Source organism: Anolis sagrei, chromosome 10 (assembly GCF_037176765.1).
Source record: "Anolis sagrei isolate rAnoSag1 chromosome 10, rAnoSag1.mat, whole genome shotgun sequence".
Taxonomy (NCBI): Eukaryota; Metazoa; Chordata; class Lepidosauria; order Squamata; family Dactyloidae; genus Anolis; species Anolis sagrei.
In genome coordinates, this window is record NC_090030.1 from 1879853 (window position 1) to 1895639 (window position 15787).

At 46.4% G+C, this 15787-nt stretch overlaps 1 protein-coding gene across 1 annotated transcript in view; it reads left to right on the forward strand.

Annotated features, from left to right (window-relative positions):
- The window catches only part of AR (androgen receptor), a 246371-nt gene that overhangs the window by 157443 nt on the left and 73141 nt on the right, over nucleotides 1-15787 (forward strand). The gene's annotated exons all lie outside the window — the stretch shown is intronic.

Consider the following 15787-nt stretch of genomic DNA (forward strand, 5'->3'; position numbering starts at 1 on the left):
TAGTCCAGGTTCGTCGTCCATTGTTCCATTCCTATGTTCCATTGCCAGATTGCACTAAATTACTCAAACACCTGCACAAACATCCAGGTCTTCACCTTTTTGCGGAATACCATTAGAGATGGTGCTAGCCTAATGTCCGTAGGAAGGGCGTTCCACAGCCGAGGAGCCACCACCGAGAAGGCCCTATCTCTCGTCCCCGCCAGCCGAGCTTGAGAAGCAGGCGGGATCGAGAGCAGGGTCTCCCCGGAAGATCTCAAAGTCCTGGTGGGTTCATAGGCAGAGATGCGGTCGGATAGGTAGCTTGGGCCGGAACCGTTTAGGGCTTTAAAGGCCAACGCCAGCACTTTGAATTCAACCCGGTAGCAGATCGGTAGCCAGTGGAGTTGGCGCAACAGGGAGGTTGTATGCTCCCTGTTAAAATCATGGCTGCCGAGCGTTGGACTAGTTGGAGCTTCCGAGCTGTCTTCAAAGGCAACCCCACGTAGAGAGCGTTGCAGTAGTCTAAACGGGATGTAACCAGAGCGTGGACTACCGTGGCCAAGTCAGAATTGATGTTATTTATTTACTTACTTACTTACTTACTTACTAGGCATGGGCAATCCATGGTTCTAAATGTTTCTAAAGTACTTACAAAGTTTAAGTTCTGGTGGTAAAAACGAGGGGTCGCTGGTGCTTTGCTTCTACAGTGTTGCTAAAGTTCTGGTGGTGAAAATTTCAGAACTCTAACAAAACTTTCAAAATTTTGTTATAAATGGCAGTTCCTAATTGGTTCTGTCATAAAAACCACCATTAATGAAATAATAATGAGATTTTGAGTTTTGTTAGAGTTCTGAAATTTCCAAAATGTTAAGAGTGAGAGAGCTGATCTAATCTCCTTAGGGAGGCCATTCCATAGCCGAGGAGCCACCACAGAGAAGGCCCTGTAGTTTCTCAAGTCGCTCCTGACACGAGAAGAAATATACTATTATATTATATTATATTATATTATATTTATTATATTATATTAGTCCCCTGGGCAATGTTCTTGCAGACAGCCAATTCTCTCACACCAGAAACAACTTGCAGTTTCTCAAGTCGATCCTGACACGAGAAATTATATTATATTATATTATATTATATTATATTATATTATATTATATTATATTATATTATATTATATTATATTATATTATATTGGTCCCCTGGGCAATGTTCTTGCAGACAGCCAATTCTCTCACACCAGAAGCGACTTGCAGTTTCTCAACTCGATCCTGACATGAGAAATTATATTATATTATATTATATTGGTCCCCTGGGCAATGTTCTTGCAGACAGTCAATTCTCTCACACCAGAAACGACTTGCAGTTTCTCAGTCCTGACACGAGAAATTATATTATATTTTATTATATTTATTATATTATATTGGTCCCCTGGGCAATGTTCTTGCAGACAGTCAATTCTCTCACACCAGAAACAACTTGCAGTTTCTCAAGTTGCTCCTGACACGAGAAAATAAATTATATGATATGGATATGATATGATATGATATGATATTATAATGGTCCCCTGGGCAACGTTCTTGCAGACAGTTAATTCTCTCACACCAGAAGCATCTTGCAGTTTCTCAAGTTGCTCGTGACACACGCACACACACCAGATGCCAAGTTAGTGTTAGTAATGGACACCACAAAGTTGAATTTAGAAATGGAAAAGGAAGAACTGGTGATTATTTCACTCTCATGATTGCAAGGAATTGGAAGATAGTAATCAATCTCACGCTGGAAGGCATGGTGTGGGGAGGTATGGAATGTAACCTTACGTGATAAGTTATCCATGTCAATGAAGGTGTCAGGGGTGAAATTAAAAGATCGGAATTCGACTCATTCCGGTCGGCTTTCGTGAAATATATTTTAGAGAGTGATAAGGGAAAACGATGCAACCCTTGGATATGACCTTTGCTTAGCAGTTGGCTCATCAATGTATGGCAGAGGAAGCGATACTTGTTCAAGCCTAGGTGGTGTTTGCAAAATGTCCGTTATTTTGTATTCTTTCCACTCGGTATGTTGTTAATTACCTAATTTAAGAAAGGAATCTCGGGTTCCCAGCTGGCAGCCGACCTGCGCCCTGCTATTTCTGAGTCATGCCCTCAATGCGACCGAGGGGTCGAGGTCTCAGCTGTCGCCGCCCTTTAAGCGAGTGCCCTTCTTGGGTGGGCTTTTGGCGAGCGCCCGGCGGGCCAGACCGAGTCGTGAAACCAAACCCGGTGGGCCGCGAGGAGGGTCAGCACAGGGCTCCCCACCGGGGCATGCGGCCATATGGTGGTGGCATGCCAACCTGTAATCGAGGCAAAGGGCTCCCTGGCTTCCACAACCCTGTTTTCCTTGAATTTTTATTATTGTTTAAACACCAAAGAAAAACAGCGGCATTCACTTACAAATGGAACACGTGACATACAGAGATATTATTGTTTGTATTGTCGAAGGCTTTCATGGCTGGAGTCACTAGGTTCTTGTGGGTTTTTTCAGGCTATATTTATTTATTTATTTATTTATTTGCTTTATTTCTATACCGCATTTTTCAGCCTAGATTAGGCGACTCAATGCGGTTTACACAGTGCAAGTTATACAGTAATATACAGTTAAAAACACATCACACATTACAACAAAATCAACAGTTATTATCAATTCCTAATCAATTCATGATGCCTCAACAGAGCAAGATCCATTCTCATAATCCTTGTGCCATTCCTATGTTCAGTTTTACCGACTTCCTGTGTTCAGTTGTTCAGTTGCACTGATTAGCCAAACGCTTGCTCGTAGAGCCAAGTCTTGACCTTCCTCTGAAATGCCAGCAACGAAGGGGCCTGTCTGATGTCAACCGGTAGGGCATTCCATAGCCGAGGGGCCACCACCGAGAAGGCCCTGTCTCTCGTCCCCGCCAATCGTGCCTATGGCCATGTTCTAGAGGCATTTCTCCTGACGATATTATTGTTTGTTTATTTACGAGGGGTATTTTTTAAGCAAGGTCCGTTGGAACATAAGTACACAACGAAAGTTTATTTCAAAAAAGTAAATTTATTTTCAGAAAGTACATACTTCACTCTATTTTTCAACATAGTTGCCAAGTTTGTTCAAACACTTATCATACCTCTGAACCAATTTTAAAATACCCTCTTCAAGAATCCTCGCTTCAACTGAAGCCACCAAATCGTCTGTAATCAAAGAAGGGCGACCGGAGAGGTCCTCATCATGGACGTTGTCACGGCCATCTTTGAATGGTCGTACCCACTTATGCACTTGGCTTTCACTCATAACAGTCTCACTGTACACTTCGCAAATCTGTCGATGGATTTCTGTAGCAGGCAGGTTCCTTGCTGACAAAAACCGTATCCCTGAGCGAACCTCACATGCGGAGGGTGAGTGGATAGTCTTAAACATTTTTAAAGCACAGAACAGAACCGTACAGGTGAGCGACAGAGCGGAAACTGAGCACAGGTGTTCCCCAGGCATGCTGCTTGTTGCGGTATGTGCGCAAACTACTAGTGTTACAACAAAACAGACCTTACTTAAAAAATACCCCTCGTATTTGGATCTGGAATTGGTTAAATGGACAAACCAAGAGGGTGCTCCCCAAGGCTTCCTCTTCATCCTGGAAAGAAGTGACGAGTGGAGTGCCACAAGCAGGGTTCCGTCCTGGGCCCAGTCCTGATCAGGATCTCCATTCATGACTTAGATGAAGGGCTAGAAGGCAGGATCATCAAGTTTGCAGACGACACCAAATTGGGAGGGAGAGCCAAGACTCCAGAAGACAGGAGCAGGATTCAAAACAATCTTGACAGATTAGAGAGATGATTGGCCAAAACTAACACCATGAAGTTCAACAGGGACAAATGCAAGATACTCCACTTAGGCAGGAAGAACGAAATGCAAAGATGCAGAATGGGGGACGATGAGGCCTGGCTCGAGAGCAGGACGTGTGAAAAGGATCTTGGAGTCCTCATGGGGAGGAAGGTAAACATGAGCCAGGAATGTGATGTGGCAGCAAAAAAAGCCAATGGGATTTTGGCCTGCATCAAGAGGAGCCTAGTGTCTAGGTCCAGGGAAGTCATGCTCCCCATGTTCTATTCCGCCTTGGTTAGACCACATCTGGAATATTGTGTCCAATTCTGGGCACCACAATTCAAGAGAGATATTGACAAGCTGGAATGTGTCCAGAGGAGGGTGACTCAAATGATCAAGGGTCTGCAGAACAAGCCCTATGAGGAGCAGCTTAAGGAGCTGGGCATGTTTAGCCTGAAGAAGAGAAGGCTGAGAGGAGATATGATGAGGGCCATGTATCAAGATGTGAGAGGAAGCCACAGGGAGGAGGGAGCAGATCAAGGGTGTGGAGAACAAGCCCTATGAGGAGCGGCTTAAGGAGCTGGGCCTGTTTAGCCTGAAGAAGAGAAGGCTGAGAGGAGATATGATGAGGGCCATGTATCAAGATGTGAGAGGAAGCCACAGGGAGGAGGAGGGAGCAATCTTGTTTTCTGCTTCCCTGGAGACTAGGACGCAAGGGAACAATGGCTTCAAACCACAAGAGAGGAGATTCCATCTGAACATGAGGAAGAACTTCCTGACTGTGAGAGCCGTTCAGCAGTGGAACTCTTTGCCCCGGAGTGTGATGGAGGCTCCTTTTTTTGGAAGCTTTTAAACAGAGGCTGGGTGGCCATCTGTCAGGGGTGCTTTGAATGCAATATTCCTGCTTCTTGGCAGAATGGGGTTGGACTGGATGATGGCCCAGGAGGTCTCTTCCAACTCTTTGATTCTATGATTCTATGATTCTAAGAACTTCCTGACAGTGAGAGCCGTTCAGCAGTGGAACTCTCTGCCCCGGAGTCTGGTGGAGGCTCCTTCTTTGGAGGCTTTTAAACAGAGCCTGGATGGCCATCTGTCAGGGGTGATTTGAATGCAATATTCCTGCTTCTTGGCAGAATGGGGTTGGACTGGATGATGGCCCAGGAGGTCTCTTCCCACTCTAGGATTCTAGGATTCTATGATTGTGCTCTCCACTGTAAAACACATAACTGTACGGTCCGCTTTGAGCCCCATCTTTCCCAAAATGAGATCGACATACATCAATGGGACCACCTCCTTTTCTTCTGCTTGCTTGCCTTTTGCAGGGCAAAGCGCTTTTGGAATTGTGCTTCCAACGGACTCCCTGGATGCAAGCCGAAAAGGCCCGCCCGCCCTCCCGAAATGCCCTTTGCCCCTTGCCTCTCCTCTTGTTCAAACCCACGCAAGCGCCCTCCCTCCCTCTGTTTGGAGGCAAATCCATAAAAATACTCTTAAAAGAGGTTAATTATTTAACTTGTTAAGCATTATATTGAGAGAGAGAAACCTCTTTAGAAAAACCGACAGAAGTTGAGCCAAGAGGTGGCTCTCGCCGTCCCTTTCGGATCCAAGAATGCAAAGGAATATAAATGGGGGAATAACCTTGGCCAAGAATAGTCATCACGGCCAATGTTCCTCACTCGATGAAGCCAACTTTGTAAGAAATGCAAGGAAATTAGAGAATTGAGTGTGTTTCCAATGAGCATCAGTTTCCTTTGGATGAGCGTTGGCCATTTGTAACGCAACGTGGGCACTTCTCCTTCTGTCACGTGGAGGATGCACAAGTCCTGGGTCACATCCCAGGAATGATTTCACAAAGACTTGACTGCTTCAACACTCTATATGCCCTAAATATATATATATATATATTAAGGCGATCCCTCGTTGTCCGAGTAGGATTGTTCTCCAAGGTCGGTGTCCTGGCGATGGGTACGCAGGTGACTGTGGAGCCCTATTCTTGACCCGCATGTTCTCCTGCAGTGAGAACATTGGTTTCCAGGTAGAAGGCGGTCCCGGTTAGAGTTGGCTTGATGCGCCTTCCTCTTGGCACATTTCTCTCTTTCACCCTCCATTTGTGCCTCTTCAAATTCCGCAGCACTGCTGGTCACAGCTGACCTCCAGCTGGAGCACTCAAGAGCCAGGGCTTCCCAGTTCTCAATGTCAATGCCAGAGTTTTTAATGTTGGCTTTGAGCCCATCTTTAAATCTCTTTTCCTGCCCTATATATATATCTATATATATCTATATATATCTATATATATCTATATATATCTATATCTATATCTATCTATCTATCTATCTATCTATATATATATATATCTATATATAGGGCAGGAATTGTACTTACCTTTAAGGCCTTGCATGGTCTGGGTCCGAGGTACTTGATGGACCGCCTCACCCCCTACCAACCCTAGAGATCCCTTTGTTCTGAGGACCAGGATTTGTTGGAAGTTCCCGGTTTTAAGACCTTGCGCCTAACAGCAACCAGACACAGAGCCTTCACAGCAGTGGCACCATCGCTCTGGAACACTCTGCCACCAGAAATCCGTGCCTTGCGGGACTTATTTATTTATTTATTTATTTATTTATTTACAGTTCTTATATTCCGCCCTTCTCACCCCGCAGGGGACTCAGGGCGGATTACAGTAAACACATATATGGCAAACATTCAATGCCAGTTTGACAGACAACAAATACAGACAAATACACCAAGGCTATTTAACTTTTTTCTGGCCGCCAGGGGAGCTGCTGCTTTTCATCGTCCATCAACGACACCGATGAAGTTCTTCCGCATTCCACATTCCCCGGAGTCTTCTTTCTTTATGGCCTCATAAATTAGTTAAATTCAGCCTCCCACACTTTAAGGTGGTACCTTATTTTCCTACTTGACAGATGCAACTGTCTTTCGGGTTGCAAAGGTCGACAATGGGCTACACAATGGCTGGACACCCACTCCAGCCCGGGCTGGCCTCGAACTCATGACCTTTTGGTCAGAGTGATCTTAATACAGCTGACACTCAGCCAGCTGAGCCACAATCCCGGTGCCTTATCAGCTTTCTGCAGGGCATGGAAGACATACTTGTTTTGACAGGCTTTTGATCTTTGATATGTTGTTTTAAATTGTGTTAGATTCTAGTTTGTTCTTGTAAGTTGCTCCGACCCTAAGCAGCGGCATATAAGTTTGAATTATATATATATATATATATATAGAGAGAGAGAGAGAGAGAGAGAGAGAGGTCTGGAGATAGAGATGCCAAAAAGGAAGACCAATTGGCAATTGCCAATTGAGCATACTCCAAAAGAGCCACATTATTTTGGCCCCTTAGCAGAAGAAAGAAGTCCCACAAACAGGAGCAGTTATAGGTTCATCTTGAAGGCATGCAAGGCTTTTTTTCCTTCTTGTATATAGAATCATAGAATCAAAGAATCAAAGAGTTGGAAGAGACCTCCTGGGCCATCCAGTCCAACCCCATTCTGCCAAGAAGCAGGAATATTGCATTCAAATCACCCCTGACAGATGGCCATCCGGCCTCTGTTTAAAAGCTTCCAAAGAAGGAGCCTCCACCACACTCCAGGGCAGAGAGTTCCACTGCTGAACGGCTCTCACAGTCATAGAATCATAGAATCAAAGAGTTGGAAGAGACCTCCTGGGCCATTATCCAGTCCAACCCCATTCTGCCAAGAAGCAGGAATATTGCATTCAAATCACCCCTGACAGATGGCCATCCAGCCTCTGTTTAAAAGCTTCCAAAGAAGGAGCCTCCAACACACTCTGGGGCAGAGAGTTCCACTGCTGAACGGCTCTCACAGTCAGGAAGTTCTTCCTCGTGTTTAGACGGAATCTCCTCTCTTGTAGTTTGAAGCCATTGTTCCTCATCCTTGTCTCCAGGGAAGCAGAAAACAAGCTTGCTCCCTCCTCCTCCCTGTGGCTTCCTCTCACATCTTGATACATGGCAATCATCATATCTCTTCACAGCCTTCTGTTCTTCAGGCTAAACATGCCCAGCTTCTTAAGCCGCTCCTCATAGGGCTTGTTCTCCAGACCCTTGATCATTTTAGTCGCCCTCCTCTGGACACATTCCAGCTTGTCAATTTGTACAAGGCAAAGCAACAACCGCAGAATGGAACGGTGTGACCCAAAGGGAATGAGTCCAGCGTCTTCAACTAAGAAGGCTCATAGAGTTGGAAGGGACCTCTAATCCAGTGTTTCTCAACCTGGGGGTCGGGACCCCTGTGGGGGTTGCGAGGGGGTGCAAAGGGGTCGCCAAAGACCATCAGAAAACATATTTTCCTCTTTTCCTCCTTCGAGCGCTACGAATCTTCCCAGACCTGGGGATTAATTGGCTCGTTTTGCACCTTCTCCGAGAGTCAGAGAGCAGGTATGGCGCTCGCAAGAGAGTGCCAGGGCCTATTTCTGAATTATGCACCCACTCGGAATATTAAAAGCGCATCTCGTTGCCCTCCTGGCTTTTCTGCCTCTCAGCAGCGCTGAATCACTCCTTCTGGAGCGGTTTCCTCCAGCTGTCAACAGGAATCTGCTGGTATGGCTTTCTCCGTTCGGACACGAAGCCGGTGATCCTAAACATAGCCGTCCAGGGGCCAGTCCCATTGGGCTGCCTTCGGGTCAGGCTCCGGTGCCTTTTCTTTTCAGGAACGAACACAGCCGCTTGGAGCGAATCCCATCCACAGCTCGGCGATAATCCCACTTAGCCTTCCCGCTTCTGCTACATCAATATTGACTCGGAAAGATGTCTAACGTGGCTTCTGGCAAGAAAACAGGTCGGGCCTTGGGAAGCGGACAGCGGCATGGATAGGCCGGCCTTGGAAAACTCACAGCAGTGTAGTGTTGCATCTACACCGGGCATGGGCAAACTTGGGCCCTCCAGGTGTTTTGGACTCCAACTCCCACCATTCCTAACAGCCAGTAATTATCATAGAATCATAGAATCATAGAATCAAAGAGTTGGAAGAGACCTCATGGGCCATCCAGTCCAACCCCATTCTGCCAAGAAGCAGGAATATTGCATCCAAATCACCCCTGACAGATGGCCATCCAGCCTCTGCTTAAAAGCTTCCAAAGAAGGAGCCTCCACCACACTCCGGGGCAGAGAGTTCCACTGCTGAACGGCTCTCACAGTCAGGAAGTTCTTCCTAATGTTCAGATGGAATCTCCTCTCTTGTAGTTTGAAGCCATTGTTCCATTGTTCCAAGGAAGCAGAAAACAAGCTTGCTCCCTCCTCCTCCCTGTGGCTTCCTCTCACATATTTATACATGGCTATCATATCTCCTCTCAGCCTTCTCTTCTTCAGGCTAAACATGCCCAGTTCCTTAAGCCGCTCCTCATAGGGCTTGTTCTCCAGACCCTTGATCATTTTAGTCGCCCTCCTCTGGACACATTCCAGCTTCTCAATATCTCTCTTGAATTGTGGTGCCCAGAATTGGACACAATATTCCAGGTGTGGTCTAACCAAAGCAGAATAGAGCATGGGGAGCATTACTTCCTTAGATCTAGACACTAGGCTCCTCTTGATGCAGGCCAAAATCCCATTGGCTTTTTTTGCCGCCACATCACATTGTTGGCTCATGTTTAACTTGTTGTCCACGAGGACTCCAAGATCTTTTTCACACATCCTGCTCTCGAGCCAGGCATTGTCCCCCATTCTGTATCTTTGCATTTCATTTTTTCTGCCAAAGTGGAGTACCCATTCCTGATCTACACTGTGGGTGTAATGCAGTGTTTCTCAACCTTCCTAATGCCACGGCCCCTTAATACGGTTCCTCATATTGTGGTGACCCCCAACCATAACATTGTTTTCGTTGCTTCTTCTTAACTGTAATGTTGCTAAGGTAAAGGTAAAGGGAGTCCCCTGACATTAAGTCCAGTCATGTCTGACTCTGGGACTCTGGTGCTCATCTCCATTTCTAAGCCGAAGAGCCAGCGTTGTCCGTAGACACCTCCAGGGTCATGTGGCCGGCATGACTGCATGGAGCTCCGTTACCTTCCCGCCGGAGCGGTACCTATTGATCTACTCACATTTGCTTGTTTTCGAACTGCTAGGTTGGCAGAAGCTAGGGCTGACAGCGGAAGCTCACGCCGCTCCCCGGAATCGAACCTGCGACCTTTCGATCAACAAGCTCAGCAGCTCGGTGCTTTAAACCACTGCGCCACCGGGGGCTCCTGTAATGTTGCTACTGCTATGAATTCTAATGTAAATAGGTTCTTGTAGGTTTTTCCGGGCTATAGGGCCATGTTCTAGAGGCATTTCTCCTGACGTTTCGCCTGCATCTATGGCAAGCATCCTCAGAGGCAGTGAGGTCTGTTGGAAATAGGAAAATGGGTTTATATATCTGTGGAATGGCTGAGGTGGGGCAAGGAGCTCTTCCCTGCTGCAGCTAGGTGTGAATGTTTCAGCTGATCACCTTCATTAGCATTTGAAGGCCTGCCTGAGCCTGGGAAAATGTTCTGTTGAGAGGTGTTAAGATGTGCCTGGTTGTTTCCTCTCTGCTGTTTTGTTGTTGTGATTTTAGAGTTTTTTAATACTGGTAGCCAGATTTTGTTCATTTTCATGGTCTCCTCCTTTCTGTTGAAATTGTCCACATGCTTGTGGATTTCAATGGCTTCTCTGTGTAGTCTGACATGGTGGTTGTTGGTGTGGTCCAGCATTTCTGTGTTCTCAAATAAGATGCTGTGTCCAGGCTGGTTCATCAGGTGCTCAGCTATGGCTGACTTCTCTGGTTGAAGGAGTCTGCAGTGCCTTTCATGTTCCTTGATGCGTGTCTGGGCAATGCTGCGTTTGGTGGTCCCTCTGGAGACTTGTCCACAGCTGCATGGTATACGGTAGACTCCTGCAGAGGTGAGAGGATCCCTCTTGTCCTTTGCTGAACGTAGCATTGGTTGGATTTTCTTGGTGGGTTTGTAGATTGTTTGTATGTTATGTTTCCTCATCAGCTTCCCTATGCAGGTCAGTGGTTCCCTTGATGTCTGGCAGGAACACTTTTCCTCTGGGTGAATCTTCATCTTGACTCTCGTGGCTTCTTCTCGGTTGTCTTGCCGCTCTTCTGATGTCTGAGGTGGAGCATCCATTGGCCTGGAGAGCCCAGTTGAGGTGGTTCAGTTCATCTTGGAGGAGGTGGGCTTCGCAGATTCTTTTTGCACGGTCTGCCAAGGCTTTAATGGTGCTTCTTTTTTGACTTGGGTGATGGTTGGAGTTTTGATGTAGATATCTATCTCTGTGTGTGTGGGTTTTCTGTAGACGGTGTGACCCAATTGTTGATCTGGTTTGCGGATGACTAGGACATCTAGAAAAGGCAGTCTTCCTTCCTTTTCTTTTTCCATAGTGAACTGGATGTTTGGGTGGATGCTGTTAAGATGGTCCAGGAACCTGTTGAGTTCTTCTTCTCCATGGCTCCAAATGTAAATATCTGATATGCTGGATGTATTTTCATTAACTGGACCAAATTTGACACAAATACCCAATACACCCAAATTTGAATACTGGTGGGGTTGAGGGAGATTTTATCCTTTCGAAAGTTGTAGTTGCTGGGATATATTAGGGTTCACCTACAATCAAAGTGCATTCTGAACTCCACCAATGATCAACAGGAAATACTGGAAGGGTTTGGTGGGCATTGAGCTTGAGTTTTGGAGTTGTAGTTCACCTACACCCAAAGAGCACTGTGGACTCAAACAATGATGGATCTGGACCAAACTCTACATGAATACTCGATATGCCCAAATGTGAACACTGGTGGAGATTGGGAGAGATTGGGGGAAATAGACTTTGACATTTGGGATTTGTAGTTTCTGGGATTTATAGTTCACCTACAATCAAAGAGCATTCTGAACCTCGCCAATGATAGAATTGGTCCAAACATTCCACACAGAACCCTTATGACCAACAGAAAATACTGTGTTTTCTGATGGTCTTTGGTGACCCCTCTGACACCCCTTCACGACCTCTCCAGGGGTCCCGACCCCCAGGTTGAGAAACAGTGGTGTAATGCAACCTGATGACACTTTAACTGCCATGGCTCAACGGATCAAGAGAGTCTGATATGTTGGCTACTGGATTCAATGGAGTTCACCTGCCTCATTATACCTGAGGCAGGTGTCTGAGGCAGGGCTCCTGGAGACGATCCTGCAGTGTCTTTTCTCCCTCCCTGGCAATGGAAAAGTTCCTTAGGCTTTCCCAGCATCACTTGCATGGGGCAGGCATTGAAGAGTCTCAGAGTTCCTCTCAGTGCATGATGGGAGTTGAAGTTTTTCTCTGTGTGTGTTTCTCAGCCAGCAAAAAGCCTGGTTGTGTCCATGCCGTGATTGGCAGAGAATGGACACAACCGCCGACTACAATTCCCAGAACCCTCTCTTGCGGTTTGTCTTATTTTGAAAAATGTTATGGTTAAAACTTAAAATAATTCTTAAAAATCCGTAGATTGGTGAATTGTTCTGAAACTTCACAGGCCTGCAGTTGTAAATAGGGTTTAAAACAGAGGTAGGTTTTATGCGGAGAAGCCTTAAAATGACTGAGGACTGAGCCTTTAAAGTTTCCCATTGGAGCCAATGTTACATCCTGAATAGATTACTGCAACACACTCTACATGGGGTTGCCTTTGAAGACTGTTCAGAAACTTCAATTAGTCCAACGGGAGGCAGCCAGGTTAGTCACCGGAGCGTCATACAGGGAGCACACCACCCCTCTGTTATGTCAGCTCCACTGGCTGCCGATCCAGTTCCAAGCACAATTCAAAGTGCTGGTCTTGACCTACAAAACCCTATATGGCTCCGGCCCAGCGTACCTGTCCGAACGTATCTCCCTCTACGTCCCGCCTCGGAGTTTAAGATCTTCTGGGGAGGCCCTGCTCTCAACCCCACCTCTATCACAAGTGAGATTGGTGGGGATGAGGAGCAGGGCCTTCTCGGTGGTGGCCCCTCACCTGTGGAAATCACTCCCCATGGAAATTAGGTCATCGACATCCCTCCTCTCCTTTAGAAGGAAATTAAAAACATGGTTGTGGGACCAGGCTTTCGGGCAATCTGGCGGTTAGATAAAGACAATGACGATCAAAATCGATAGTACTTGACAATGTGGAATGAATTTACGGACTCTGAGATGGCGAACGCTGAGCATTAGATTGTTTTTATTGATTTTATTGATTTTGATGTAGAAACTGACTGTCTTAATTGTTATAATTGCTGTTTACATGTTTTATCCATTGTTATGTTTATGCTGGCATCGAATTGTGCCTTTGTAAGCTGCCCTGAGTCCCCCCCCCCCTCGGGGGTTGAGAAGGGCGGGGTAGAAATGCGCGAAATAAATAAATAAATAAATTTGACGAATGAAAACGGCAACACTCCTCCCGATTCGAGTAACTTCTCCTGATTTGAGTAACTTCTCCTCCTGATTCAAGTAACTTCTCGAGTAACTTCCCAAAATGGGCATGCCCTTTGGCCAAAGTGCACACTTCTATCATCCACTCCTGTTGGTCCTTCTCCATTCCTCCAAGGATCATGCCCTCTTAAAATGTCATGTCTATAAGGATATTCAACCTGTTTTTATTACTCCCATTGTACAGAAGAGTCTTGGAAGAAATGAAGAATATGATCTAACACATCTTGTAGAGCAGCCTTTCTCAACCTGGGGGTCGGGACCCCTGAGGGGGGGTCATGAGGGGGTGTCAGAGGGGTTGCCAAGGTCTATCAGAAAACACAGTATTTTCTATTGCTCATAGATGTTCTGTGTGCCAAATTTGGTTCAATTCCATTGTTGGTGGGGTTCAGAATGTTCTTTGATTGTAGGTGAACGATAAATCCCAATAACTGCAACCCCCAAATGTCAAGGTCTATTTTCCCCAAACTCCACCAGTATTCACATTTGGGCATATTGAGTATTTGTGACAAGTTTGGTCCAGAACCATAATTGTTTGAGTCCACAGTGTTGTCTGGATGTAGGTGAACTACAATTCCAAAACTCAAGGTCAATGCCCACCAAACTCTTCCAGTACTTTTTCTTGGTCTGTGTGCCAAGTTTGGTTCAATTCCATTGTTGGTGGAATTCAGAATGCTCTTTGGTTGTAGGTGAACTATAAATCCCAGCAATTACAACACCCAAATGTCAAGGTCTATTTTCCCCAAACTCCACCAGTGTTCACATTTGGGAATATTGATTATTTGTGCCAAGTTTGGGCCAGATCCATCATTGTTTGAGTCCACAGTGCTGTCTGGATGTAGGTGAACTACAATTCCAAAACTCAAGGTCAATGCCCACCAAACTCCTCCAGTATTTTTACTTGGTCATGGGAGTTCTGTGTGCCAAGTTTGGTTCAATTCCATTGTTGGTGAAATTCAAAATGCTCTTTGGTTGTAGGTGAACTATAAATCCCAGCAACTACAATTTCCAAATGTCAAGGTCTCTTTTCCCCAAACTCCACTGGTATTCACATTTGAGTATATTGAGCCAAAATTTGAGTGTATATGTGCCAAATCCAATTGGACTCCCCCAGAAATCCATTTCGGTTGACCAAAAGTAGTGTTGCATCACTTCCTGTGGTTTCTCGGGAGCATAAATCTTAAGTATTTGTGTCCAAAAGGAAGTCATCAAATGTATTCTTGGCATGGTGAGAGGTCACTAGGACGCATGAGGACTATGGGTAAAGCAGTGGTTCTCAACCTGGGGGTCCCCAGGTGTTTTGGCCTACAACTCCCAGGAATCCCATCCAGTTTACCAGCTGTTAGGATTTCTGGGAGTTGAAGTCCAAAAACATATGGGGACCCCCAGGTTGAGAACCACTGGGGTAAAGGGACTGGTGTGCTTCCCATCACTAGAGTAAATGGTCACTTGGCCAACCAGACTTGTGAGGTGTCTCTTCCCATTCAAAGGACCCGAGAGAAGTGTGCACCCCTACTTTGGGCATGTTTTGCTCAGTGCACACCCCAGTCTTAATTCTTTTGTAGCCTTCCATGGCTGCCAAGGCTCCGAAGCTTGCAGATGGTTCTGCAGCTGGCACCCGTAATCTCCCAGCTGTTGCATGCTGTCCATGTTCATCTGGCCATCAGCGGACTCACATAGAGATCAGGGAAGGAACACGGACACCCGCTCCGGGCCTTTTGGAGAGCTTGAAAACATGCCCCGCTGCCCCCCTCCCTCTCCCCCCCCCCCCCCCCCAAAAGGCCTTGTGCTGTGTTTCTCCTCTTGAGTGCTGCACTTCCACTCGGCGCGGGGGGAAAAGGACAGCCATCAGATACGGCAGCGACGACGGGCAGAGCATTTCCGATAATTGCCTGGAATTAACGGATAAATGCGCCCAAATTACCAAAATGGATACTCTGCCAAGGCCAACGTGGACGATGTTTGGAACATCATGTGGGAGGAGGATTTCAGGGAGGAGGGAAAAGGTGAGGCCGGCTCGACGGTGCTCGAACGTTGGCACAAGGCTTTGGGCTGCAGCTGCAGAGCTGAGTCTTGGCCCTTTCCAGGTCACCCTGCTCCTCCTCGGCTTTATTCACAGGCAGCTGTTGCTTGCGACATGGAGAACAGACAGGGAAGCCTTTGCCCTCCTTTGAGTCATTCTCCCAGCCCTGATCCTCAGCTTTGGGCGCTAAGGAGCAAAGGAGGTAGAGCAGTGTTTCTCAACCTGGGGGTCAGGACCCCTGAGGGGGTTGCGAGAGGGTGTCAGAGGGGGTCGCCAAAGACCATCAGAAAACACAGTATTTTCTGTTGGTCATCTGGGTTCTGTGTGGAAAGTTAGGTCCAATTCTATTGTTGGTGGGGTTCAGAATGCTCTTTGATTGTAGGTGAACTATACATCCCAGCAACAACAACTCCCAAATGTTAAGGTCTATTTTCACCCAAACTCCACCAGTGTTCGCATTTGGGCAAATTGAGTATTTGTGCCAAGTTTGGTCCAGACCCATCATTGAGTCCATCGTTCTTTCTGGA